At 43.8% G+C, this 10,466-nt stretch overlaps 1 protein-coding gene across 3 annotated transcripts in view; it reads right to left on the bottom strand.

Moving 5' to 3' along the window:
• LOC101732679 (selection and upkeep of intraepithelial T-cells protein 2) overlaps positions 1-8,132 on the bottom strand; it is a 37,661-nt gene extending 29,529 nt beyond the window's left edge. For all 3 annotated transcript variants that reach the window (XM_031891209.1, XM_031891207.1, XM_031891208.1), the window contains exon 1: positions 8,026-8,132. The gene's annotated coding sequence lies outside the window, so the exon portion shown is untranslated. The remainder of the gene's footprint in view (positions 1-8,025) is intronic.
• Between the last annotated feature and the right edge of the window lie 2,334 nt (positions 8,133-10,466).

Raw genomic sequence — 10,466 nt, 5'->3', positions numbered from 1 at the left:
ATACACACACATTAACATCTACCGAGCAGATGTGGGACTTGGGGTGACCCTCCAACAACACACAGTGGCCCCTATGCAGAGAGGAATGTTCCATTGGTATGAGAACCCCTCCCTTTACACACCCATATTTGGGAAAAAGCTATCAATGGTTATTATACATCGTCTTTTAGATTATGTAGTTTGTGCACTCAATGTTGTTATCCCTGATGAAAGTTCCAGTTGGGGACTGAAACGTTTATTGTTTATTGTAAATCCCTGTGAGTGCTGTCACTGCTTGTGAAAATGTCTACTATACCTTCACACTGGCACTCAGGTAGTATCTCATACTAATGTTGTGCTGCTTACTGGCTATATATATATATATATATATATATAGAAAGCAAACTGGTGCACTCCACTTCCAGTGTCTAAACTATAGCAAAACATAAGCAAATAAAACTTAAAAAGAAATGGCAAAGACCTAAACAAAAAGACACAGGGCAAGGTGGAGAAAGCCAGAGAGGGGAAGGACAGGGAGCAAGCGGAGAAGTTGCACGCTCATTTGGAGGGAACTTCTGAGCAGGACGAGAGCGTCTCAAGTATTTGGGCATACTTTATGTCCAGTGCCCCTGCCAGGGTCGGGGTTGGTAGCAGCTTAGATTGGGACAGTGGTGGGTGTGCACATAGGAGAGCACCAAGTCTCGTATGATCGCGCGTCATTGCTAGTGCCACTGGGACCCCATGGACATTGGGAAATCTGTATATGAAACCTCTATTGTGTGAGTTACAGTTCCACAACCTCACCTAGCTAAATAACTGGGGCCATTTCAACTCATACCCACATACTCGCACGTGTACATGTATGGCTATGCTCATATACCGCGTCTCTCTATTTGTCAGACGAGATTGTTGAGATACGCACTCAAAAGGTAAAAAGAAAGTGAAAGTTGGAGGAGAAGGCTACTTTGTTTCCCCTGGGCTTTTGCAACTATGTTTTGTTTCTTTCTCCCTCTTCGGCTTCTGCAAAAGTGTTTCACTTTCTTTTTACCTTTTAATTGCGTATCTCAAAAATCTCATTTGACAAATAGGTACGCGGTATATGCGCATAGCCATACATATACACGTGGGAGTATGTGGGTATGAGTTGAAATGGCCATGCTACAGTTTTCTGACTAGCTCGGGCCCCCTTTAATCTTTTATGGGCCCTGTCATCAGTAATCCAATCCAATTGGTCGCGCCCGGTGCGTACGTGTGATGTCAGGACTGTCTTCTTTCTCGTGGAGACGCAACTGAAAAGGCGTCATTCGGGAAGTATCTCATGGAGGAGCCCGAAGTCGCCAAAGCTGCTGCCAAAGAAGCCAAAAAAGACCGTCTTCTGGGGGCAAGGTGTATGGGGGGCAATTGGGAGCACTGTGTATGGGGGCAATTGGGGGCACGGTGTATGGGGGGTACTGTGTATCAGGGGCACTGTCTTCAGGGTGGGGGGCACTGTCTTTGGGGGGCACTGTATATGGGGGAACCATCTTCAGCATGGGGGGCACTGTGTATGGGGGCAATTGGGGGCACTGTATGAGGGCAATTGGGGGCAATGTCTTCAGGGGCAATTGGGGGCACTGTCTTTAGGGGCCACTGTGTATGGGGGCAATTGGGTCCAACGTTTCAGTTCCTGACTGAAATTTTTGTCAGGGACACCAGTGTCCCTGACCAAAGTTCCAATCAGTAGCTGAAATGTTGGGCTGAATAAAAGCTCATTTTTTTCACTTAACGACTGTGTGAAAATTCCTGTCCGTCACTACCTATCGATATGCCAATATATATATATATATATATATATATAATATATATATATCTCCCAGCACAGTAATGCTCAGTGTCACTGTGTATCTATATACTGTATATATATCTCCCAGCACAGTAATGCTCAGTGTCACTGTGTATCTATATACTGTATATATATATATATATATCTCCCAGCACAGTAATGCTCAGTGTCACTGTGTACCTATATACTGTATATATATATCTCCCAGCACAGTAATGCTCAGTGTCACTGTGTATCTGTATACTGTATATATATATATATATCTCCCAGCACAGTAATGCTCAGTGTCACTGTGTATCTGTATACTGTATATATATGTAACCCTATTTTGGCTACGATTGTACTTTTAACACGCAATCACCTGCGTGTGGCGCTACAGGAGCCCTGAGCCCCCGCTTATTATGGGGGACAGGTGTAATATAAATGAATGGCGTGCCTCCACCCAGGGTAGGTATAGGTAGAACTATATGTCTCCCCCCTGGGAAAACTCTATGAGGTCCTCCTTGGACCCGGACTCCCAGCAACTCCCGGTACCTTGCCCCTCCCTTGGGGTAGCTGCTTACCAGGCAGTTGAGGATCCTCAGTATATGAACCACCAAGACACTGGTTAAAATGGTGAACCAGATGAACTTGTTTATTGATGCAGGCAGAACACTTCAGAGGATGTCACACAGACGGCTCAAGTCACACACTCTCTCTTTGGGCTACCCCCGGTACTCCCGCCGGATGCTTCCACCTAGGAACTCACCCCGGTCCGCGCGTAGGGCCCCTTCACTGGGAACACTCCCAGGTGCTGACTTGGCTCCTCTTACTACACACTACAGGCCCTTAACTCCAGCCATGAGTGCTGGGGGGTCTTAACCCCTCTCTCTCCTGTTGGGGCTATCGCTGCCCGTTCTCTCTAGCCTGCCTGTCACTCCTAGAGTGACCTGTTACAGTACCTCCTGTACTAGAACACAAGCCTGTTATACGCTTCTTTACAAGAAGCAGTCCCAGGACGAAGACCTGCACAAAATGGGTGTCAGCCCTTTTTATACTTTTAGCACAGCGACATCTAGTGGTTACTGTTAACTTGCAGGGAAACTCCCTTTTCACACATAAACACCTAGGACCACCTTTAGGTGTCCAAATCTCATAAGGCCACCCTCATGGTGCCTGTCTAAAGGGGAACTAGTCCTGGAGGGGCCCAATTCTTTGGGGTCCCTACATTCTCCCCCGGCTGAAACTCTGTCACCTCCTGGCTGACATCTCATACACACTCAAATACTTTACACAGTACTTTTACATCACGCTTCAACAGCCTCTCCTGAGGTCTGTCAAGGATACAATGGGTTACCTGGAAACAATGTTAAACACAATAAACATTTCCCTTCAACCCCTTCAATCTTTGTGTAAGTCCCACACAAGAAAAATTTGAAAGGACACTTGTTGCCCTTAACCAAATTTAAAACTTATTGAACTGGAAAATCAAAGTCTCCACCTCTCCTTAAGGGAGTCCATGTCCCAAGGTAATCGGTACCCTGGGATACCTCCAACCAACAGGTTGGGCACTCTGGTCAGTCCACACTCCGACTGACGAACCCTCCTGGATCTCCTTGCGGCCTGGCATCCTCCTCTGGCCAACACAGGATCTCCCTGCTCTCTGATGCAGCCGTCATCTTTGCTGGCAAAAGCTACCAGTAACTGTGCACATGCTTTCTCTCGCGCTGACTCACTCTGCTCCAAAATGGCTACCGCAACGTCACTCCTTTGGTCACGCCCAGGCCTCTTGGCGCACTTTCTCGCTGATCCAGTCGGTCGCACCACGCAATTGGGTGGCACCGATACAAACGCTGGTTACACCCCTCTCTCACACGCTTCCTCTTGCGTGCCTTCCCTGTCCCTTTGGCGCCAACAGCCCTGCAACCTGATTGGCTAGGAGCCTTTCCTCACTCCTCTCGCGCCAAAATCCCTCTTGGATATGGATCAGGGTGGCCCAAACTTTAACACGGATGGAAGGAAGGGTGTAGCACTCACACAAGGCCTCAGTTCCCTTAGGGCCCTTTCTGCTTAATGATTCCTGCTCTCATCTCAGCAGTGCCTCCAAATGTAACCCTATTTTGGCTACGATTGTACTTTTAACACGCAATCACCTGCGTGTGGCGCTACAGGAGCCCTGAGCCCCCGCTTATTATGGGGGACAGGTGTAATATAAATGAATGGCGTGCCTCCACCCAGGGTAGGTATAGGTAGAACTATATGTATCCTCCCTGGGAAAACTCTATGAGGTCCTCCTTGGACCCGGACTCCCAGCAACTCCCGGTACCTTGCCCCTCCCTTGGGGTAGCTGCTTACCAGGCAGTTGAGGATCCTCAGTATATGAACCACCAAGACACTGGTTAAAATGGTGAACCAGATGGACTTGTTTATTGATGCAGGCAGAACACTTCAGAGGATGTCACACAGACGGCTCAAGTCACACACTCTCTCTTTGGGCTACCCCCGGTACTCCCGCCGGATGCTTCCACCTAGGAACTCACCCCGGTCCACGCGTAGGGCCCCTTCACTGGGAACACTCCCAGGTGCTGACTTGGCTCCTCTTACTACACACTACAGGCCCTGAACTCCAGCCATGAGTGCTGGGGGGTCTTAACCCCTCTCTCTCCTGTTGGGGCTATCACTGCCCGTTCTCTCTAGCCTGCCTGTCACTCCTAGAGTGACCTGTTACAGTACCTCCTGTACTAGAACACAAGCCTGTTATACGCTTCTTTACAAGAAGCAGTCCCAGGACGAAGACCTGCACAAAATGGGTGTCAGCCCTTTTTATACTTTTAGCACAGCGACATCTAGTGGTTACTGTTAACTTGCAGGGAAACTCCCTTTTCACACATAAACACCTAGGACCACCTTTAGGTGTCCAAATCTCATAAGGCCACCCTCATGGTGCCTGTCTAAAGGGGAACTAATCCTGAAGGGGCCCAATTCTTTGGGTTCCCTACATATATATATATATATATATATATATATATATCCCAGCACAGTAATGCTCAGTGTCACTGTGTATCTATATACTGTATATATATATATATATCTCCCAGCACAGTAATGCTCAGTGTCACTGTGTATCTATATACTGTATATATATATATATCTCCCAGCACAGTAATGCTCAGTGTCACTGTGTATCTATATACTGTATATATATATAGGATCTGAGAAAATATTCCGCACTCACAGGGCTTATGAAAATAAAAAACTTTTATTTACAAGTGACTAACGTTTCGGCTGACACAGCAGCCTTTCTCAAAGTGAATGTGTGGCAAACAAATCCCCCAATTAAACCTAACAATGGCGCCAAAACCAGTATGACATCATACACAGGGAGTGTATTTGCATAAATGATTCAATGAACAACAAACAGAGAAGAACAAATAGGAGAGTGAGTAACTGTGAAAGATAAAGTGAGTGTTAATAGGCTTAGAGAGGACACCCAGTGTAAGAGAAAGTGAAAACAAAAGAAATATAATTAAATGCGCTGCTACCAACATGTACTGAACTGCAACTCACACCTTACGTACAATGTGTATTGCCATACAAAGGCAGAATGCAAATAGTTAGGGGCGGGGACCTAGGTAGTGATACATGTCAAGAGGGATGTCTGATACGTACGGCCCTTCGTGAGGAAGGATCGATATCTGTGCGAGTAGCGCTTATAGGCACATAACAGTATAGAGGCGGTACCTGCATAAGCCGCGCTCGTAGTTGCATATCAGACAGAGCACGGACCCAAGGGAAAATGAAAATTGAAGGGAGCAGAGCTCCCACACTACCTGCCTCCAGGAAGCAGGATAGCAAAAAACTGTCGGAGGAGGGGTTAATGCAGGGAAAAGGGAGGGGAAGGCTGGGGAGAGACCCCAGCCCCTTTTTTCTTTTGCTATCCTGCCTCTTAAAGGGAAGAGTGCATTAACCCACAAGTACCTGTGCTGCCGTGATGGGACTCCGAGAAAAGGCTTTATCGGTGAGTAGACAAATCCTCTTATATATATCTCCCAGTACAGTAATGCTCAGTGTCACTGTGTATCTATATACTGTATATATATATATCTCCCAGCACAGTAATGCTCAGTGTCACTGTGTATCTATATACTGTATATATATATCTCCCAGCACAGTAATGCTCAGTGTCACTGTGTATCTATATACTGTATATATATATATCTCCCAGCACAGTAATGCTCAGTGTCACTGTGTATCTATATACTGTATATATATATATATCTCCCAGCACAGTAATGCTCAGTGTCACTGTGTATCTATATACTGTATATATATATATATCTCCCAGCACAGTAATGCTCAGTGTCACTGTGTATCTATATACTGTATATATATATCTCCCAGCACAGTAATGCTCAGTGTCACTGTGTATCTGTATACTGTATATATATATCTCCCAGTACAGTAATGCTCAGTGTCACTGTGTATCTATATACTGTATATATATATCTCCCAGCACAGTAATGCTCAGTGTCACTGTGTATCTGTATACTGTATATATATATCTCCCAGTACAGTAATGCTCAGTGTCACTGTGTATCTATATACTTTATGTATATATATATATATATACATATATATCTATCTCCCAGCACAGTAATGCTCAGTGTCACTGTGTATCTATATACTGTATATATATATCTCCCAGCACAGTAATGCTCAGTGTCACTGTGTATCTATATACTTTATGTATATATATATATATATATACATATATATCTATCTCCCAGCACAGTAATGCTCAGTGTCACTGTGTATCTATATACTGTATATATATATCTCCCAGCACAGTAATGCTCAGTGTCACTGTGTATCTATATACTGTATGTATATATATATATATCCCAGCACAGTAATGTGCATTTTTCAATATGCATTGAAAAATTCCCTTACTAATTTGACACTAAGGGGTCCATTCATGAAACATACATTTTTTTTAGAAAAAAATCGTATCTTTATTAATTTTTTTTAATTACTTTTCGGAATGACCATGATAATATCATTAAAATTCCACAAGTTTTTTATGGTTTTCGTTAATTCCCACAAAAAAGTCTTACTTTTCGCAAAGACTACAAACATTTTGGAATTAGTTCAAGCTTTGTTATCATGACTAACTTTTGGCCAGGTTGGATCTGAACAGTGCCCTGTGGGAGGCTTCCAGAATCAAACATTGAAGGTTTCAAAGCCAGAAAGGTTTTTTGCGCTGTTTATGATCATTCAGATCTGAAAATTTCTCGATTTTCGGATCGCAACCACAATATTTTCAGAAATTATCGTGGTAACTCCCAATTTTTTCCAATCGTTCTTTTTACCAGCAAAAATTTGTGCTTTCATGAATAGGCCCTTAAGTGTGCATAGGATTTACACATATTCCCAAAATGACAGTACTGCGCACTTACTCCCATATGTAATAAAAGACGCTAATGCTGGCCATACACACACCGATAATATCATACGAAACCCCGTTTTGTATGATATTCGGTGCTTGTATGGCAAGTCGGCAAGTCGACTGATATCGCAGTAGGCTACTGATATCGGTCGACTCGCCGATTGGGCCGGTTAAAAAATTTTAAAAAATCTATGGCGCCCGATCAAAATCTGCCTTCAGGGCTGAATTGGCAGACGGAGGTAGAAATCCTAATGTTTCTACCTCCTTACCTGCCGTTTCAGCCCTGAACGGTTAGAGGCTGATTGTACGATCTTGTAAGATCGGAAATCGCCACGTGTGTGGCCACCTTAAGTTTGCAGAGGAGCAATAACCCATAGCAACCAATGAGATATTCACTTTTAAATAGGTAACCACTAAATACTACCTGCTGATTGGTTGCTATGGGTTACTGCACCTTGGCAAACTAAGTGCTTTTTATTACATATCCCCCTTATTTTGTTATGGACTTTTCCCTGCAACTATATCTTTTTCGATATTCCAAAATATCTAAAAATACATGTGTATATATATATTTGGATATATAGCTATATATACCAAATAAATCCCCAGATACACTATTATTCCACACTCCCCTATGGCATGAAAGTAGCACTTTTATCTAAGCCCCTATAACGGGAAGGTTTGTTTACAAACACTGAGACCACACCCATTGCTGCCTGACAGCCCACAGAATAGATATCCGGTAAATAAGCAGTACAGTGAATACGAGTGCTTAGACCGCAAAATGCATCTTCCAAACCTGGTGGGTGGGTTCTGGAAACTTCCGTACGACAACTGCCCTTCCAGTCGCAGAACTTACACTTCCTGCACCCAAGTTACAGCACTGGGGGGGAGTAAAGAGCCCATGAATAAGCTGCGCAGGATAAGAGCCAAGGGGAGTGGCTTGGATATTAACCCTAACTGCCAGCCGATCTGGTCAAAGCGGAACTTGTACTGCCAGACAGTTTTTGAACATTTTGCACTCTTTCAATTTAGGGGCCTTTCCTAGAGGGTAATTTTAGTTTACCCAGGACAACAATATATCCTTTTTTTTGGGACAACCGAAGCTTCCAAAATATGCTAGAATTTTTGTTTTATTTTACTTCTGTAACAAGATATAGGCTTCTAGAGATGTAGCGAACCTCGCCAAAAAAGTACGAACGTTCGCGAACTTTGCGAACCCCCATAGACTTCAATGGGAAGGCGAACTTTAAAACCTAGAAAAGCCATTTCTGGCCAGAAAACTGATTTTAAAGTTGTTTAAAGGGTGCCACGACCTGGACAGTGGCATGCAGGAGGGGGATCAAGGGCAAAAATTTATCTGAAAATTACGTTGTTGACACAGCGTTGCGTTTTGCGCTGTAAAGGGCAGAAATCACACTACATTCCTAAACTTATGTAATAAACTGCTTTAAAAAGTCCGGCGTCTACATGCCAATCAAGTCGTGTAAAGGTTACGGCCGGTTCACACGCAAAGACAAAACGCCGCGTTTACTGCAACGAAAAAAAACGCAAAAAGCTTTAATGATACTGTCAAGTGAGCGAATAATAGTTTTTACTAGTTGCTTGTCACCTCCAGGACGTTCGTCCTGTCGGTGGGAATATTTCTGTAGTGGTGTGTTTAGCAGTCACCGTGCTTGTGCGCACGTGCATGGTCAGGCAGAGGTAATTCAATGTACAGTGACGTGAACCAAAAAACACTGATTCTGCAGTGTGGGCCCAGTTTTGTCCTACCTTTTTGATCACCTGTGGTGACCATAAAAGATACGATTTTGCCGCTGTTGCAGAACCCTGAAAAATCAGGAATGTGTACATTCCTGAAAAATTATTTGTTGCAGCCACTGAAGCACAGAGGACAGAAAAAATATGTTAGATAGATGGTATCATAACCATGCCCCAGGCAAACCCTTTAAAAGAACTAAGATAGGGTGCCAAGCACAGAAGACAGAAAAAACATCAAAGATAGATGGTATCATAACCAATCCCCAGGCAAACCCTTTAAAAAAATGAAGATAGCGTGCCAAGCACAGAAGACAGAAAAAACATCAAAGATAGATGGTATCATAACCAATCCCCAGGCAAACCCTTTAAAAAAATGAAGATAGCGTGCAAAGCACAGAAGACAGAAAAAACATCAAAGATAGATGGTATCATAACCAATCCCCAGGCAAACCCTTTAAAAAAATGAAGATAGCGTGCCAAGCACAGAAGACAGAAAAAACATCAAAGATAGATGGTATCATAACCAATCCCCAGGCAAACCCTTTAAAAAAATGAAGATAGCGTGCCAAGCACAGAAGACAGAAAAAACATCAAAGATAGATGGTATCATAACCAATCCCCAGGCAAACCCTTTAAAAAAATGAAGATAGCGTGCCAAGCACAGAAGACAGAAAAAACATCAAAGATAGATGGTATCATAACCATGCCCCAGGCAAACCCTTTACAAAAATAAAGATAGCATGCCAAGCACAGAAGACAGAAAAAACATCAAAGATAGATGGTATCATAACCAATCCCCAGGCAAACCCTTTAAAAAAATGAAGATAGCGTGCCAAGCACAGAAGACAGACAAAACATCAAAGATAGATGGTATCATAACCATGCCCCAGGCAAACCCTTTAAAAAAATGAAGATAGCGTGCCAAGCACAGAAGACAGAAAAAACATCAAAGATAGATGGTATCATAACCATGCCCCAGGCAAACCCTTTCAAAGAACTAAGATAGGGTGCCAAGCACAGAAGACAGAAAAATTCAGGATTTACCTGTCCAAAAAGTTTGGCTTAAAATTAAGCCAGTAGGATTTGCACCCTAGTTTGTACGGTGGTGGAGGACGCTAAAGGACAGCTGTGTGTGGTGTCAAGCAGCGTGCAAAGAAGGACAGCTGCATGGGCAGTCAGAAAAAGTCTTCCGGCGTGCAGTAACCCTCCGAGATCCATGCCTCATTCATTTTAATAAAGGTCAGGTAATCAATACTTTTGTGACCTAGGCGAGTTCTCTTCTCAGTTACAATCCCTCCTGCTGCACTGAAGGTCCTTTCTGAGAGGACACTTGAGGCGGGGCAAGACAAGAGATTTATGGCAAATTGTGACAGCTCTGGCCACAGATCAAGCCTGCGCACCCAGTAGTCCAGGGGTTCATCGCTCCTCAGAGTGTCAATATCTGCAGTTAATGCCAGGTAGTCTGCTACCTGCCGGTAG

Source organism: Xenopus tropicalis, chromosome 8 (genome assembly GCF_000004195.4).
Source record: "Xenopus tropicalis strain Nigerian chromosome 8, UCB_Xtro_10.0, whole genome shotgun sequence".
Classification (NCBI taxonomy): domain Eukaryota; kingdom Metazoa; phylum Chordata; class Amphibia; order Anura; family Pipidae; genus Xenopus; species Xenopus tropicalis.
This window is presented reverse-complemented; position numbering and strand designations above follow the sequence as displayed.